Genomic DNA, 19,902 nt, shown 5'->3' on the forward strand with positions numbered 1-19,902 from the left:
TTTCAGCAGGAGTTACAGTTTTTAAAGCAACTGTTGGACTTCGATTAGTCAAGTAGGTAGCACACAACAATGCTTCACCCCACATATCTTTAGATAAGCCTGACTGTAATAACATAGCTCTCCCTTTCTCAAGTAGAGTTCTATTTAATCGCTCAGCACATCCATTGAGCTGAGGATTATAAGGTACTGTATAGTTAAGATGGATTCCTCGAGCTTCACAAAAATTTTTAAAATCATTAAAGCAATACTCACCACCATTATCACAACGAAGTGAACCAATCTTGCAGCCTAACAGATTTGTAACCAAGGCCTCAATTTTTTTAAAACAATAAAATACCTCACTTTTCTTTTCAATTAAGTATATCATGGTAAAATGAGTAAAATCATCTAGAAAAGTAACAAAGTAACTTTTGTTATCATAAGTTGTTGGTGTAATTGGTCCACAAACATCTATGTGTAGTAACTCTAGTGGTCTTTTTGTTACTTTTCCTGACTTCATATTAAATGGCAACCTTGTTATTTTAGTTTGTGCACATATTGAACAAATTTCATTTGGCGATCAAACGTTTGATCGCCTCTTCAGTGGATGGTGCACGAGTTTTAAGATCTTTTTTTCCCCCTAGGGTCTCACCCAGCCCTAAATGGGTCTAGTTTAAGTTTTAATTTTAATTTAATGTGCTATAGTTAGTTTTCTCCATAATGAGCTTTGTTCACCTACTTAACTATGTTATAGTCACTAATTCGTTATAACATGGGTTTCTCTGTCTCTCCCCTTGTAAAAAGACAGTAGTCACATTGATCGACAGATTTAAGCTCCTGAAGATGGTCATTTATGTGACCGAAACTTGTTGAGCAGACCTTACCATCTAAGGTCATAATAAAGTATTGTGGAGAAGACTGTTTGTCATTTCCTTCCTTTCGTACTCTGGCGACTCCACTGAAAGAATATGGACTACTACTTCTTTCTGAATTAACTAAGTTTAATTTAGTTAAGTGCAGTGAAAAATAATAGTACAATTAACATGTGAATAAAAGCAATTAACAACAACTGAACTAATCTAATCTAGACCTAATAAGAGAGAGCCGCCAAAAGTCATAACTGTCTATTGTCACTTTACCGTCACACTTTACTAAAAGACAGCTACAACACTGTTGCCAATTCACATACAATTATTGTATATTATATCCGACTCCGATTCGTACTCACAAAAATATCACGGTTTCATAAACTCTGCGCAAGTGGATGTTCGGTTAGGTCCCTCGTGACACCCCACTTTCACTACGTCGTACATCTCGTTATCTTTAAGTTTCACTACTTCATAAGGACCTAAAAACTTTGTATGGACTTGGAGCCCACCACCAAACTGAGTCCTCTTAATAGCGACTAGGTCTCCTTCTTTATAACCTCTTGGTTTAATCCGTCGTAAATTATATCCTTTTCGATTTTCTTCTTGAACCTTCAATAGATTCTTTACTATGTTTTCTTAACTTCTCTCTATCTTCACAAAATTCTTTTTTGATTTCTTCTTCTATAAGTTGATTAATCAAAATGTCCTCTTTTCGTTTCATCTTCACTCCTATTAGCACTTTAAAAGGCGTCAAATCAATACTGCGTTGATAAGTAGAATTTAAAGCTCTCTGGACTCGATCAAGGTATTTATACCATTTTGTTGGATCTTCAACACTAAGCTTGGTAAGTACGGGTATAACAGTTCGATGAACGCGTTCAATTTGTCCATTTCCTCGCGGAACTCCTGTGGTGATTGTTACATGCTTAATGCCTTCCCCTTGGCAATAATCTTAAAATTCATTTGCAGTAAATGCTGTTCCCTTGTCAGTCACAATCCTACAGGGATTACCAAACGTCTTTTGCTGTCTTACAAAGCATTCAATGGTTTCTCTTGCAGTAGTGCTTTTAGTCGGATACAGCCACGTAAACTTAGTATAGTGGTATCAATTATCGCCCAAATGTGTGATTGGTTAAGATTTAAATTGCACAACTTTCCCCAATTTAAACTTTCTCGTATCTCTTATGGTTTCTGGGATCCTAATGGTGAGGGTCGAATTTGAATTACCCTTGATATTTGATCATCATCAGCACACAAATGATATTTACAGAAAGAAAGGGTATTTGTAAAATTAAAAGTATAAATGCTGTACAAAAGAGGTCCTAAGATGCTCCCCTACGGCACTCTACTCAAAACTGTGTAAGTTTTCAGAGACCTTATCACCTATTTGAACTGTTTGATGTCTATCAACAAGGAAAGATGCGAGAAGAGACAATGCTCTTTCTCCAAACCCTATTAACTTTAAAATTGCAATCATAGTTTTATGATCTATCATGTCGAATGCTCTAGTATAATCGAGCAGTATGAGAACAGTAGCTAAATTTTTATCCTGAGCATCAACAATGTCGTCCACTATATCAGATAACGCGGTAGTACACGAGTAACTTTTACGAAAATCAGATTGCTTAGGGGGTATTACTTAGGGGTATTACACCACAAGTTGTCACAAACTCAGCTATTTGGTAATACATCGCTTTTTCAAGAATTTTTGAATATACTGGTAGTATTGATATCGACCTCAAGTCACTTATTTCTGTTGGATTATTTTTCTTTGGCAGAGGAATAACCTTACCGTGTTTCCAATTTTTTGGAAAGTACGATTTCTTTAAACAAGAATTTATACTGTGTGTTAAGAAGGGTAATATTGTGGGACAACAGAAGTTTATAAGGGTGATATTCAAGTCATCTGTTCCAACCGATTTTGATTTAAGTGAAAACAAAACTCAAAGTCGATCTCCACAAAATATTTATTAAGTTCAAAAGGAAAGGAATGACACGCAGTCGTCTCCACAATACTTTATTTCGACCTTCAAAGGGTAAGGCCTACTCTACTAGTTTCGGACATATAAATGGCCATCTTCAGGTGCTAGAAGAATAACTTACTCTACTTATGTGTAACAGATGTTTGAGAAACGAGAAAACCTACCTCAACTCGACAATCAATGCGCCGGCTGTCTTTTTAGAAAGGGAGAGACAGTGAGACCCATATAAAGATTTTGTGAATTTAAAAAGTTGTTTAAAGGGGGGAATAAAGCTATAAAATTTAACACATGTAATATGGATAAAATAGGTTTAAAATTGAATAATTACCTGATTATGGAGAAAAAAACCTGACACTACATATTTAATCACAAAACTAAAACCTTAAATTAGACCCATTTTTAAGGGCTGGGTTAGACCCTATGGGGAGAGAAAAGATAACTTTAGATTTAATTCACCATCAACGGCAGAGGCGATCAAACAGGAAACAAAATGGAGATGCTAATTTTTTTTGAAAAAACCGCAATGATAAACCGTTAATTCGAAGGCAGGGGGAGCGTTTAAGAGGGGATTACAATAAAATCAATAACCTAAGTGACGACAGGTAGATAGTTCTGCAACCCACAAATCAATCAAAGATTAACAATAAAAAGGTTAAAGTCGCAACCATTCATACAACAAGATTTAAAGTTAAAATTAGACAAACAATGCATCAAACTAGCAAACAGGTGGCAAGTGGACAACGCAATGAGCAAGATGAGGGTAGCTAAGGGCTCAAATAAGGTGGTAAACCCCAGAAAAAGTGCGAACACCGGTCAACACGCTGTTGAGGGAGGGGATGGTGGAAGAGGGGGTGCTGGGTTATTAACCTACCGAAGTACGATATCACGGAACACACTGCTTCGTTTTTCTTTTGCAAAATTAAAGCTTTGGTTTTGTAATATAGCAACTAGCCTAATAATCTGTTAAAATAATTAACGCCGTGTACACGGTGATCATTTATAATGTCCCCCCTCTCTCAACTTTTTTATTTTTCACATTAGAAAAAAAAGAATAGAAAAGTTGTACGAGATGATGCCAGCTATTTGCAGAATATATTGTTATTTATACAGGACGTTTCAGGAGAATTATATTTTAAATTTTCTAGAATTATCAAACAATTCTGAACATTTTTTTTATAATATGTCCTATACCTAAATGTAATAATAATAATAATAATAACACCAGTCTTTATTTCGAATTGTGATTAGGATAGAGTACAATGTACATTATCAACTAATACAAAGGAAATAGCGTCATGGTAAACTATGAACTATGAAGTACTCAAAGATACTTATATACATTTTCTGCGATTTTTCCCTATATACAGATTTCAGAGAATAAGCAATATTTATTTAACAAAATAATCCTCTATAGTGTAGGGTTCTAATTCAATTAGTAAATTTTTTACTTCTTTTTTGAAACTTTTGTCCGTCAATGTTTTCAGCCTGTCTGGCAGGTTGTTAAATAGGCGAATACACATATATTTTGCATTCTTCTCAGTGAGTGTTAATCTATGTTTTGGACAGTATACATCTTTTTGTCTTGTGTTGTATGTATGATTGACTTGGATGTTAAATAGGTTTTGGTTCTTTTTAAGAAAGATGAGACACTCATATATATAAATTGTATAAACTGTCATTATTTTTTTTTTTAAAGATGGATCTACATGAATCTTTGTGTTTCATTTTGAACATTAATCTAATTGCCCTTTTTTGAATTACAAATACATTCTGTATTGAAGTACTTCTACCCCAAAACATAATTGCATACTTGATAATCGATTCAAAGTTGGCAAAGTACAATATTTTAAGTGCCGCCAGGTTTAGATACCCGGAGACAATTCGAATTCCATAGCAAATTGAGTTTAACCTGCCTAGCAGAACATTTATGTGATCAGACCAATCTAGAAATTCATCAATCTGCACTCCCAAAAATTTTGTGTTCTTCGCTAGTAATTGGCTCCTGTCAGTGAGAAGGTGTATTTCATTATGTTTCTCAAATGTACCTTGTTTTGTTGAAAAAATAATCACACTTGTTTTTTCCATATTTAAAGCTAATTAATTTTTTTTAAACCACTCAGAGGTCTTAATAAACAGATCTTTTCCAGACTGAATTAAAGTGCTGATTTCCTCTTGACCTACAAGTAAATTTGTGTCATCTGCATCTGCATAGAGTTCTAATTTTTTTAACAATAGTTCTTTATCTACACAATCATAAGCCTTAGATAAGTCTAAAAATAACCTATTCCTAGTTTATGGTTTTCTATGTGTTCAAGGATATGACTTGTAAACTGAAAAATTGCTGTTTGTACTGATCTTCCGGCAATGTAGCCATGTTGATAACCACTGAAGAGGTCACACATTATAAAAAAATCTGTTAGCTGTGTGTATAAAACCAATTCAAAAATCTTGAAAAGGCTGGAAGGATGCTTATTGGTCTGTAATTTCCTATTTCATTTTTATCACCTTTCTTATAAATCGGTTTAACTTGAGCAATTTTCAACTGATCTGGAAAGCTTCCCTGCTTGAGACTTTTATTTATTAAGTATGTTAGTGGCTTGGATAAATGTGGTAGTACCAATTTAACTATACTTGCAGGAATCTCATCTATACCACTTGTTATTTTGTTTTTTAATTTTGCTGAAAAATCACACAGTTCCTCTTCAGTGATTGGTTTGAAGTGAAATGATTCACTATTGGGGATTATATTACAACTAAACTCCGTGTGCTGCATATTTTCCAATCTATCAGGGACCAACGACAAGAATTTGTCATTAAATTTATTTGCTAAACACAAGGATCACCCGCTATATCAGTCTCAAGCCAACACTTCTGGGGAGTTTTCCCCAATATCTCATTACAAATTGACCACATACATTTATTTTTATTGTCAGAAGATTCTATTTGTTTTTTATAACTATCCGCTCTTGATTTTAATACAATGTTGTCATATTCCTTTTTTACAGTATAATGTTTTGCACTTATTTCTGCTTTTATTTGTTACTAATTTCTGAGGAAAACATTGATTAAACAGGATTGTAAATTCCAACAAAAATAAGTTCCATTGCTCATCGATGGTTTGATAAAATGAACTGAAAACTATTCCCCAGTTTTCACTCTTAAGGAGGTTTACAAATTGTTGTTTGTTTTGTTCAGAAAAGATACGAGTGTAATAGCTTGTATTAATAGCCTTAGTTGACATCTGGAACGTGACGCATTGGGCAGAATGATCTGATATGTGCGTGTTTATTACAGAACTTTCTATGTAAGGAAAATTAACAAATGTATTATCTATGCAACTTTGACTTCGACTCGTTATTCTGGTATTTGCTGTAATTGTATGTTGAAGATTAAAACAGTTCATAAGTGATAAAATTCTATGTTTGTTTTTGTTGTCCTTAAGAAATTCAATATTAAAATCACCAGTGATTATTATCATTTTGTTTACATCAAATATAATGCTCAATGCGCGTTCAAGACAATCAAAAAAAGTTTCTATATTTCCTGCAGGGGGTTTATAGATGCAAATAACAACTACTTGCTTCCCATTAATGTCGCAATCAACTGCGGAGCATTCGAATATTTGTTTCATAGACAATTTGGTTATCTTAGTTATAGACTTACATTTTATTGATTGATGAACAAATATCGCACTACCTCCGTGTTCCCCACGTTCACGACATGCAGAAGAGACCAATTTAAAGTTATGTGGAGTGAAAAATTGTAATTCATCTTTTGTTTTCCAGTGTTCCGTTACACAAAGTACTCTTACGTCTGTTAGATCCTGGATTAAGTGATTCAGTTGATTTAACGAATTTCCTATTGATTGGATATTCTGGTGTAAAATTCCAAATGTCTTCTTCTTGCTGCTCTTGGAATCATTTCTTGAAATTTCCTTTTTAGTTTTGCTGCTATTTGAGACCTTCACTAAAAAGGATTACTACCATAGTTTATGTTGTTTTTATAACGCAACATTCTTCTCTTGTATAGACAGTCCAAATTTTTTGCTGAGTGATTTCTATCTTCAATTTTCATCTTTTCACAATTTGGACAGTTTAGGGTAGTTGATTTACAGTTTCGGGCTTCATGTTCACCACCACAATTTAAACAGCACTTTTCTTCAGAGCAATGTTTTGCTACATGTCCAAAACCGCTACACTTAAAACACATGGCCAAGTAATAGTTTTCGAAATATTCGCATTTCCACTAAGCGGCTACATTCGAAAAAAAACAAGTTCTCGTTCTTGTAGCTGTGAATAATTAGTGAATTGGTGAATTAGTCATCAATACGAGAAGACTATTCATGACCTTTTTATAAAGAAAATATCAATGATTTTATTTTGGAGTGAAATTCAATATCTGAAACAACTATAGATATAATAATATATAATAAAGCATGTAGTTTTCACAAATCAAATTGCTCAATTGGGCCCCCGTTTTCTTCAATACATTTGATATTCGTTCTTTGTAACCTTTCTAACGCGAGCGATTGAGTTATAATCTTCATTCAGAATTTGAATTTCCATTCTAATAAGTTCTTTCAAATGTTCAGTATTTTCAATGCTATGTGCATTCACTCGATCTTTTAGCGTTCCCCATAAAAATGCATCAATCTGCGTCAAGTCAGGGCTGTTAGGAGGCCATTTTATCGGTGCATCCCTCCCAATCTATTCATTGAACCGTTGACTTAGATGGTTTCTAACAGCTACGACACTGTGAGGTGGAGCGCCATCTTGTTGGAAAACAATGTTTCTCTCTTGTTCCAACGGAAGCTCATCAAAAAAGTCCTCTAGTTCTTGATGGAGAAAATTCAAATAAACATCTCAGTTTAAAGTAACGGTAAAGAAATGGGAACCTATTATTTTGTTATACAGGATAGCACACCAAACAGTGACAGTTTGGCGACGTTGAAATTGAAATTCCCCGTAGCCGTGGGGATATACTGTGGCCCACTGTCTGGTGTTTTTCCTGTTAATCATACCGCTGGTCGCAAATGATGACTCGTCGGTACAGAATACATTTTTCAAATAATTGTTATTCAAGTTATTTTTTCCAACATGGTTTGGCAAAATTCAACTCTTTTTTCCCTTTGTCTCGGCGTTAATTTTCTTGTGGGCCTTATTTTGAATGCTTTATATCCTGATTTCTTGAGAGTGTTTTGTATCCTCCCATAAGAGGTATTTTTTGAATCGCCATGCTCTTCTTCCAAACTCTTCGATATTTTTCTCAGAGAAATGTTTGGATTTTCTTCAACTTTTAGCAGAATATTCAAATCCATATTTTCATCTCTTTCCATTGTTCTTTTCTCAATAGGCTGGATGTTCGTTGAAACTTTTCATAGATCCTATAAAATGTTTGCTTATCTGGAATATGCATCCGGGGGTTAATTCTATGGAGTGCCCTTTGAGCAATTTTAACGTTATTATTTGTTTTAATAAATATTTGCAGAATAAATTGTTTTTCTCTTTCGGAATAAGGCATTTTAATAAAAATAATGTTATATTCCCTCAACGTGTAACTGTCACTACTGTCAGTAATAAACAAAGTTTTTGTTTTTTTTGTGACCGCGTAATTCACCGCCACCTAGAACTTGAATCTATCGAATATTTTCTAGAATCTAGCAGCTCTCATAATTTTTTTCTAATGTGAAAAATAAAAAAGTTGAGAGAGGGGACATTATAAATGATCACCGTGTACATATCACATTGTTCTCATTAACTAGGTATTAGTTTGTCCCACGAGGTGCTCTAAATTGACCAAATCCAACACTGCTCCTCCAAATCCACCTTTTTGGAAAAGCATACATGTGACTAATGTCCATTTATTGGTTTTAATATCAAACTCTTACACCGAATTTAAACTGTCATGACGGTTATTAAAACCTCCAACAGCCAATAACCGACCATTCAATGATACTATTACAAAGGCCTCATAGCCAGATTAAGATTTCCTGAAATTTAGGGAAAAACGAGGGGGTCACTATATGGAATTTCCCTAAATTTAGGGGAAAAGTGCACAACATGACAACACCGCATTCTAGCAGTGTCCCAAACTTACCCCCCTAATACGAAGTCTCAACCATCTAGGCCTTAAAATAAGGAAGTTACCCATTTAACCCCATGTAAAATGCAAATCCACAAAACAGCTACTTTTGGACATGTCCCGATATCTTTAAACTTGGATCGGCGCATCGGATGGAATGTTCGCGATACCATAAACGTTTACTGGACGTATAGCGGGAACATTCTGTGCATACAGGAACATTCGAGAATCGATCACCCACACATATATAAACCGACCGAGCCGCCGGACAGTCAGTTGTGAGTTGTATGTAACCAAACTATCCATAAACCACATTATGCACTTTTATTTACCCTAAATCTATCCGGTTCTGGCAATGGCAGAACAACAAAAAATACTGCAAGCAAGGATTGGGATGTAATTTCCCGTGTATACACCGCGCGAACAAAATTAGTCATGCAAACAACTCGAATTTTTATGTTAGTAGTTTAGCATCAACCAGCGAAGTTGCCGGAGCATTGGTTCGGGACTATTCGCATCTTCAGCGAAACATTGTATATGGTTCGCACCTTCTCAGTGTAAAGCACTAAAAAATAATTAGATTAATTTCATGGCTATATTATTCTCGTTATTAGGGTTAAATATGACACTATTATGAATTTTAACTATTTTATTTCAACAATAACAATATGTGGATATACTCGTATATGCGTATATTATATTCGTATAAACATTAATGTATAATTTCCAATAAGATTAATCGATAAGTCGACCTTTTTGCTGCTGATAAGCAGAATATGGCCCTATATTTCCAAAAGGCTCCAACTGAGCAACAAACGGCTGTGCTACCGCTTGCTCAGGATTCTCTCCAGTTTGAGGATTAATGGGCCCCCCTGCTTGCACTTGCGCCTGGTTATCCGGATTTGGGCACAGTGCCGGATTGCGGTCAACCTGACTTGCGTGTGATTCAGGTGGTCCCATAAAAGTTTGTGGTCCAAATGCACCTCCAGAAGATGCGCCAGCAGTATTTACTTCTGATGTTTCATCCCTTTGTTGTGTTCGGGGTACTACTGGTACCCGAAACTGGTGAAACGTAGCATTCGGTATATGTTCAGGTAGATATTGTGGTTGTTGGGGTGGTGCACATAATGCACAATCACAGGTATGTGGTAATGGGTACTTCCATGACGTACCTTCTCATTTAGCAGAACTATCGTATACTCCGTATGTACGATTTGAGTCCTAGAGTCCAAAGGCCGAGTAGAGATTTCGTAATCCCTAATAGTTGTATTGGTACCACTCGATTAAACTCTTCTTGCAGTTCCCACAAGTGGTACAGTGCCAATTTGTATAAATATATTTTAGCGTTCACCTCAGTAACATATCGAATATAAAACATAAAATTTACGATCCACTTCATGTTTGACACTTTCGCGAAATTTATTTATTGGCTTCACTTCACAAGTATTGCTGCAAGACCGAATAATAAAACTGTAAAACGTCTTCCCAACTCGGACTATTTAAATAATTTTTGTAATTAGTCATTTATTTATGCGCGCAGCGACAAATTCATTTCTCATCGCTCGCGAATTACATTCTTTGCCAAATGCATAAACAACTTATATGCCTAAGGTAATACGTCTATTACCGCATTATTGTACAGACAAAAATATACTCTCTTTTTAACCATCAGTGGTTTATCTTTATACATAATTATAGGTAGGCGCCTACAAAAGAAAAATATTAAACATGCTTAAATTCAATCATTTATTTAACTATTTTTTAACATTCACGGAAAATTAAACTGATATCCGTTCACGAATCTTCGAAATTTGCGCAATAAAAATTCAGACGCAGGTAAAAGAATAAAATCCTTGGGTTTTGCCAAAAAACAAAATATGTACACTACTCGATATGTGGAGCCGTACATCATAATTGTTACTTTGTTTGAACATTATGCTTTAATTGCATTTTGTATTTTATGCATTACTCGGTCTGTACTAAACAATGTCTGGTCTTATTGAAATAATATTCCAAATTGGCCAAATCAGCGAATCCCATGGGTTTAAGCATGGTGCACTTATTAACAGTTGGGAAAAAATTTTCCTGATAACCTTATATGACAAGCTCAGTGTCTGGAATTAATTTTGTTAGTCTCAGCATACTGGTTTTCCAGTGGAGAGGGCTTTGATAATTGTTTACTTGGTTTCGTTCAACAACGTTTCATTCTTATTGTGCCGTTCAACCTAGCCTCAAGTGACACGTTTTTCCATTTGTTGTTGTCGTGTTAAAATTGTTACTGTTTCAAACCGTAAGTATCCCTTTTGTTTTCCTTTTCTCTTTTTTTTTCCAGGATCAATGGGTTTTTTTTTTTCGTCTTTTCTTTCCGATTCTATAATAATTTTTAAAAATTTTTCTTTTTATTACAATTCCCTTTCTATTTAGATGGAAACCGCACCAAGACAGTTCACCAGCGGCAGGGGTCGTGGCAAGGCTTTGATGGCCATGTTGGCGGCCCGAAGACCCGGGCCCCGAGAAGACCGCCCTGCTCCCGAGGGAGAATCTACCGCCAACGTGGCGGAGGCCTCCCCTTCTCCGATGCCGCCGCAACCTACTCCGCCTTCGCAGGAGGCTCCCCCGGACGACCAAATTTTCCAAGTAGCTGCGCCCCGGGTGAGCATAATGCACGTCGGGGCGTATGCGCAAAACATTTATTTCGTAACTCAATAAGAAAAACGTTAATAAAAATAGTTGAAAAAAAACAAATATTACTTATTTTATTTGCGGGGTTTCCTCTGGTGCTCAGTGGTCATGGTATGGTAAAATTCTGCTTACATGGACTACTTCAGCTTTAAATTTTTGTGAAATACCCTTCCGTATTTCATAGTCTACATCAGACATCTTCCGATTTATATAGTAAGGTCCGAACCATCTAAGCAGTAATTTTTTACTTTTTCCTACTTTTCGAATAGGGGTGAATACTTTCACTTGGTCACCCTCTTTAAATTCAATATGGCGGTGTTTACAATCGTAACGTAATTTATCTATGTTTTGTCGCCGTTTTATATTCTCAGCTGCCAAATTCCTGACTGCTAAACTAACGTCGCTAATTTGGTTACTATTACTGCTTTCTAAGGGCGGCAACAGGTTTGCCTCTGTTGGTAAAATTGGCTCACGACCGTATACCAACATAAATGGTGAGAATTGAGTACTATCCTGTTTTGCAGAATTGTACGCAAAAGTCACATGTGGAAGAACTTCATCCCAATTTGATTGATTTGTATTAGTATACATAGATAACATATTGGCTAAAGTTTTATTAAATCTTTCTGTTAAGCCAACAGTTGCGGGATGATAAGCCGTGGTAAACTGACTTGTCGTCCCCATCTTTTTCAGTAATTCCGTAACCAACTCTGATTGAAAAACCTTTCCTCTATCACTCAACAATTCCTTAGGTGCACCGTGTCTAGTAATAATCTTTTCCTGTATAAATTTCGATACAGGTCCGGCTTTGCCGCTCGGTAGTGCGTCGGTCTTCGCCCACCGTGTGGCGTAATCCGTTGCAACTACTATCATGGTTTTGCCGCTGCTAGTTTTGCGAAACGGACCTAATAAATCTATCCCAACTTTCTCAAATAGAGTGCCAACCGGAATGGGGTGTAATAAACCGATAGGTTTCTGATTTTTTTGGCCTTTCCGAGCCTGACAATCCGGACACCCTCGTACAAAACGTTCTATGTCCTTTTGCAAGCCTTGCCAATAATATCGTTGTTTTATCTTTGCCAGGGTTTTTGACAATCCCAAATGGCCACTCAGCGGTTCTGAGTGGTGGGAATACAAAATTTCCCCTACTAACTGTTGTGGTATCCCCAAGAGTTTAGTCCGGCCCGCTTCATGCGAGTTTATACGGTACAAAACTTCTAACTCAAGCCTAAAATCTTTTGCCTGTTTCTGCAAACCAATTGTACTTTTTTCAGGATTTTTTATAGCTTGAAGAATTTCCAAAATTTTTCCGTCTGTTGCTTGCAATTCCGCAATATTACGTATATCCAATATAAAAGTAGGTATTTCGTCAATTTCTTGTACTTTCGTATTCGCTGGCAAAACAGGATATCTGCTTACGCAGTCTGCATCTCTGTGAGCAATTCCTGATTTATGATGTACTGTGTAGTCAAATTCCGATAACTTTAACGCCCAACGCGCTAAACGTCCAGTAGTCTCCTTCAAGGTTTTTAACCAACATAGCGCATGATGATCAGTCACTATTTTTATAGGTTTTCCATAAATAAAATGTCTAAAATAGGATAGCGCCCATATAGCTGCTAACCCTTCAAGTTCTGTTATCTGAATAATTCTTTTCAGCTTTACTAAGGCTTCTACTTGCATATGCTATTGGGTGTAACGCATTTTCATGATCTTCCTGCAATAATATTGCTCCGATTCCATCTTTACATGCATCTACCCTTAATTCACATCCTTTATTTGGTTGAAAATGTGCTAAAACTGGTTCACTAATCAATTTTTGTTTTAGTGTTTCAAACGCTTTGTCATGTATGTCCTGCCAATCAAATTTATTTTGTTTCTTTGTTAGATCATGTAAAGGACGTGCAATTTTTGCAAAATTTTCTATAAACTTCCGGTAGTAGTTACAAAGTCCCAAAAAACTTTGTACACCCTTTACAATTTTGGCCTTGGACAATTTTCAATTAAAATAAATTTTGATTTATCAGGAAAAATTCCATCTTTCGAAATTGTATAACCAAGGATATTCATTTTTTCTTTTAAATATTCACATTTTTTAGGTTTTAGTGTTAGGCCTGCACTTCGAAGTCTATTGAAAACTTTAAGTAATTTTTCCAAATGTTCATCTATTGTTTTAGAAAAAATTATAATGTCGTCCATGTAAATTAAAACTTCTTTCCATTTTAAATCTCTAAACACTACATCTCCTAACTGTTGAAATGTTGCCGGGGCATTGCACAATCCAAAAGGCATTACATTAAATTTCCATAATCCGTGGCCTTGCGCTGTAAAGGCAGTAAGTGGCTTACTTTCTTCTTTTACTTTGACTTGCCAATAACCTGAATACATGTCTAACGATGAGAAATATTGGGCGTTTCCTAAGTAAGTCAAATTATCCTCAATATTAGATCCTGACCACGAATTTTTTACCGTCACATCGTTTAACTTGCGATAATCCACGCAAAATCTCTTCAGACTTTTTCTTTACTAATACGACGGGACTTGCCCAGAGCGAGTTACTTTGCCTTATTATGTCGTATTGTTCCATTTCTCTTATTTGTTCATCTATTATCTCTCTTTCTTTTTGTGCTACTCTGTAAGGTTTCTGTTTTATAGGTTTTGCATTCCCTACATCAATTTCATGTTCAATGACATCGGTTTTTCCCACATATTTTGGTGTTTTTGAAAAAACGTCACTATATTCTGAAAGTAATGTCTGCAATTTGTTACACAATTCTGGGTTCGTTATATGACTTAGATTATGGTCATTCATGGTAATCATTTCTTCATCATCTTCAGTTTCATTAACACAATGAACTGGAATTTTTGTTATATCCATTTCTATATTTTTCTCTAAATAACCGATTGTAGTATTTTTTAATATGAACACTTCTTTAAACCTCATATTGTTAATTTTGATGTACCATTTGTCATTTGCAGTATTTGCATAAAGCAGTACTTCGTGAACTCGTGCGGAGATAAGGCACAGTTCAGTCGTACCGTTATCTCGCGACCAACCTTGACCATGTAGTCCGTTGCAAGTGTAACCTTCAAACTTCGCGCGATTTACTCAATCTCGACGTTTGCAAATACCTTATTCGTATCTTCCATTTGTTCTATTTTCCTCATGTTGTTGTTGACATTGTTGCCAAAATGTAAAATCAATGGGTCAAGTTCCTATTAAAAGTATTATGGTTCTGGGGTTGTTGCGAATTGTTTCTTACAAATTGTCGCCCCCTATTGAATGAGTTGTACCTTGGACCATTTTGATTTGGTCCAAAATTATTCACCCTTGGAACATTATATTTCGTGTCTGATTTTGAACCGTATTTGAAAAATTCCTATTAAAAAATGTTCGTGGCCTTGTGTCATTCTAGGTCCTTTGCCGGTTTGTTGGGTTATTATTGTCACGTTAAGGGGTAGCTCAGAAGAAGAAAACCACAGGTATACAGGTAATCCGCTTTTATTTAAGATAACACTACAATGATCTTACCCCCCCGATTGCCAAGAAGGCGAGGATCATGATGTGCGGGGTGTCTGTGGGAATGGTTGTGGAGGTTCGCGGATGGCGCACGCTTACCGGGGGTGAATAGAACCCTAGACTAGTGTCCCAGGGCATTCACCACGCCGAATAAGACGCTATGGTACTGTTAAAGGGAGGTAAGTCGGTACGGCAACTAATGCTGCTCGCCCGTGCTATTTCCTTTAACAGGCTGATTCCCGGGTGCTTGCACTTGTTCTCCACCTGCTCTACTAAAAGCTACACAAATGGTGAACCCAGACTAACCCAGAGATCAGTCAGTGACTTCCCTCTGGGAAGACCCCAGAGTTCGGTGATTAGTACGTGCTTTGAAGCTGTATTTATACCCACATCATGACCCCAATTCGCCGATCTTGTTTACATAAGTCTGGTATTGGGGGAGACCGAAGCAAATGCAGGTACGGAACATAGTGTAATTACTATGTTACATTATTACTGTTCACTGCCGCAGATACTGACAATAAAGCTGTACTTTGTGTCATTTGATTTACCAATGTTCTTTCTTTTTTATCGCTTATCTTAATCACCAATTGCTTTAAATCGTCAAAATTTCTGTTGCTAGAACTAAGCAAATAATACATGTCATAATAAGACGGATGCAAACCATTTTCAAAATGATCCCTAAACGCATCAAAAGTCATTTCTGGGTCAATTTCGTTTGCAATTGCTACTAGATGATAATAGTACTTCTTTATATCCTCGACGTCTTGCTGTTTGCGAGTGTTTTATCGAAATTTTAACTTTCGGAGTGGCTGTTCTCCAGAAAACTCTTTTAAAAAATCTGATTTTATATTTAGCCATGTTTTCATCTGATTCTCTGGCTCACTAATATAATTACCAAACCATGTATGGGCTGGACCTTCCAAAAAATTAGCTAAATAAGATATTTTGTGATTTTCTGACCAGCTATTCACAATCGCTGCTTTTTCGTATTTATTTATAAAAATACTGGGAGAGTCAATAGAAGGGTTAAATGTAGATGGGCGGGCATGTAAACTTTGGGGTGGCTGGAGTTTTTGGCTCAGCCAAAGCTGCCTGTAAAGACATGTTAGCCATTACTGAAGTATTGTTAGGGCGTATGGCACGGTTTCTTTCCCGAATCACAGGGGGTGGGCAAGGATTATTAGAACTTTGTAATAATTCTGAGGGGCGGGATGGAGATAAGCTTTGGTGGCACTACCACTTCTAAAGGACTTTCCTGCCAAGGCCCTTCTGTTTCTCGCGGTTTAGGCGGAGTTCTACTTAACGAAGCTCTTGGTTTGAAATAAACTTCCGTGGATTGGGGCTTAGAAGTTGAAGTCGAGGCTTGGGGAGTTTGAGCTTGACCGCTCACGACAGTATTGTCAAGAGTATTTTCTTCGTCCTCACTGCTTGTCAAACAAACAACTGAACTGGGTTTGTCAAGCTTTTGTTTTTGTGAAGAAGTTGCCGTTTGTGTCGGAGCAAGAGAACTCACAGTCGAACTGTGATGTTCGGGTTTGAAATCTTTTAATTCTTTTATCACCTTTTCTGGGTTTCGACCTCTAGCGATAGCTTCACGTAACACGAATTTTTCTTTTTCCGACAAACTTTGAGCCCTACTGCGAGTTTTTAGTCGATCTTTGTCACTCGACTCACTCATGGACAATGTTTAAATTCATTTATGTGCTATGTTTATTTTTTTCAAATTATTTTCGTTTTTTTTTTTAAAAAAGTTGATTATTCCTGGCAATTTCTTTACGAATTTGCTTGTTCATCAAACTAATAATTTTTTAACGCTAAAATACACTAGCATTAATACCCCCATGCACAAAAAAAATAATAATTAAAATTTTCTTAGCTGACCATAAATTATCTTTTCCCGAACTATTTGATACACCTCCACTGTTTCCCGCTTGAGAAATAATAATTTCCTCCTCTTTTGAAGATGTACCACCCATATTAAACCAAAATTTTATCAAATGAGCGCTTCAATAGCAAAGGTAATCCCCAAAAAATCACTAAATAAATCAACGTCACTATCCCTAGCCAAAAGAAAATAATACTTAAAATTTCTTTTATAGGCCACACATTATTTTCCTGAATCTTTAACATACCCCAAAAAATAAAAATAAAAAACTCAACTATTGTTTTTTATCCATCCCAAAACAGACCGGCGCCTCCACCAAATGTCACGTTTAATTTATGAGCCCTTCTGGGTTCACCAATTAAACTGACTCACGACGTTAAACGTCGCGCCGGGATCTCAGTTTTAGGGATGGAATCAAACGCTGAGTTTTTCTATTAAACACTTAAATCTATTAAATATAGTATACACAAATGGATGCACAATACGGTTGTAAACATACTAGAAGTTGACAATTTTACAATTGTACTTACATAGTCACAAGCTGAGGACTTAGCATTTCCTGGTGGCTGGCTTGGTCACTTCGCGTTTGAACAACTTTGGAGAACGGACTAATTAACTTGATCTTTTTCCGAGGAGAGTCGACATTTCGACTTCTCGGGTCAGCTGGTCGCACTACCGTTGATCGGTTCACACTTCCTATACTGCTAAAATCGGCGTATTTTATACCCGATTGATCGGCTGACGCAGTTTGTTATTGTCGCTTGTTTTTCACATTTCTGTAAAGCAGGTGGTGGTGACTCATCACCGATACGGTGCACTCGGTGCATGACACATTCGGTTCATCGTGATGCGACCTTGCCTCGTGCGCTTAATATTTCGCAATCCTCGAATACTTTTATGTTTTTTAAGTTAATCAGTCCATCTTTTCAATTAACGGATTTTCCATTCGTGACAATATCTTAGGTTAGAATACTAAAAGAAATGACGACTGTCAAAAGTCGGAAATAAACATGAGTTCCTCAATTAACTCTCACTACAAAGTACTACCTACAACTAATTTTCTCAACACTCCTCCTCGATTTCGAGTGTCGACTACGAATGACAACGACAAAATCGCAATACTAATAATAATAACAGGTAATATTAAACATTAATTTGTTCATTAAACATTATTTAATATTTAGATTTGTCACTATATCTACAAACCTATCTTTCCCTAAAGGCTTTGTAAGCATATCAGCCAAATTTTGCTCCGTAGGCACATATTCAACTGATATTACTTTTTCGAACACTAAATCTTTCAAGTAATGATTTCTGGTGTCTATGTGTTTGGCACGTTTAGAATTTTCACTGCATTTTGACATTGAAATGGAACTTTTATTGTCACAATAAAGTATATCAACTGAATTGATTTGAAAATCAAGTAAAACACCTTTTAAATTTACCAAATCTTGGGCACTAGCAGCAGCAGCTATATATTCTGCTTCTGCAGTTGAAAGTTCACTGTTCTGTTTTTTAGAGAACCATGATATTGCCATGCATTATTATGCATCCACTAACACTCTTGCGATTAGTCTTGTCTCCTGCCCAGTCTGCATCAGAATATGCTTTCAAATGAAGATTGTTTTTAGTATCATTATCATTAATATAATGAAGACCGAGATGAAGACCCTTGTCTTTTGTAGCTTGCAGATATCATAGAACTCTTTTGCCAGCTTGCCACGTTTCTGATGTTGGTTTATCTAAAAATCTGCTTAGATATGAAACAGAAAAGGTTATATCTGGTCTAGTTGAAGTTTACAAATACATTAACCCTCCAATTAATTGTCTATATGGTACGTCTATGATTGGACTTGTGTCATTGTATTGGAATCCCTTTTCCATTGGTGTATTTTTCCCTTTGCAATCATGCATGTTAAAGCTTTCTAACAACTTTATTATACATATACTTTCTTTGGGTAATTTTCATTTCTTTTCCTGTTTTATTTATTTCCTACCTATACCTAGAAAATTTTGAATTTGACCTAGATTTTTAGCATTAAAATGTTGTTTTAGTAACTCTATAATTTCAATAATGTGTTGTGTCTACATAGAGTAATATCCATTTGTATATAAGCAGCAATCATATTTTGACCTCTCAAAGTTATGATCTAATGCAAATTTATTAAATGTATCATTCCACACTTTTTGTGTTTGTGTCTACAATTTTGGTTTCAAACCACATAAAGCACGATTTAACTTTAGCACTTTTGATTCAGTTACATAACCTTCTGGTGGATATATATAAACATCACTCTCTAATTTACTGTTTAAAAATGCTGTTGGGATATTAAGTTGTTGAATAATCCAATTATTTTTCAATGCAACAGATAACAATAATCTAACTGTACACATTCTCGCCACAGGTGCATATAACATATTAAATTGACCCTCCTCCTTAGCTTGAAAACCTTTTGCTACTATTCTTGCCTTCTTTAACCCTTGATCTTTGGTGCGAAATACGCATTTGGTATCTATTGGTTTTATATTATCTGGTAAAATAGCTTCAGACCATGTTTGTAATTTATTATGTGACTCTAATTCTTTTTCAATAATAATAATAATAATAATAATAAAAAATCATTTATTTCTCCAATTAAGCATGCAAAACATGCAACTGAGGAAAACGTCAATACATTTACAAGAATCCTCTAGTAATGCGAATACATCAAATTGACAAACTTAATACAAAACTACATAAATTACGTTACATCTAAAAACTCTTCCACACTGCAACAGTTTCTCTCAAGTAAGAGCCGCTTTAATCTAGACTTAAACACATTGACGTTAGGTGAATTTTTAATGGAATCGTCAATGCGGTTATAAAACTTACACCCGTTAAAAAAAATGCCTTTCTGGTAT

At 35.8% G+C, this 19,902-nt stretch overlaps 1 long non-coding RNA gene across 1 annotated transcript; it reads left to right on the forward strand.

The window, feature by feature from the left end:
- The first annotated feature begins 8,524 nt into the window (after nt 1-8,524).
- On the forward strand, nt 8,525-12,214 carry LOC145737433 (uncharacterized). Its single transcript, XR_014180372.1, has 2 exons — nt 8,525-11,201; nt 11,336-12,214. It is a non-coding gene; the product is annotated as an uncharacterized LOC145737433 (long non-coding RNA).
- The last annotated feature ends 7,688 nt before the right edge of the window (nt 12,215-19,902 follow it).

Source organism: Ips typographus, linkage group LG14 (genome assembly GCF_016097725.1).
Source record: "Ips typographus isolate SLU linkage group LG14, UJ_Ityp_2.0, whole genome shotgun sequence".
NCBI lineage: Eukaryota > Metazoa > Arthropoda > Insecta > Coleoptera > Curculionidae > Ips > Ips typographus.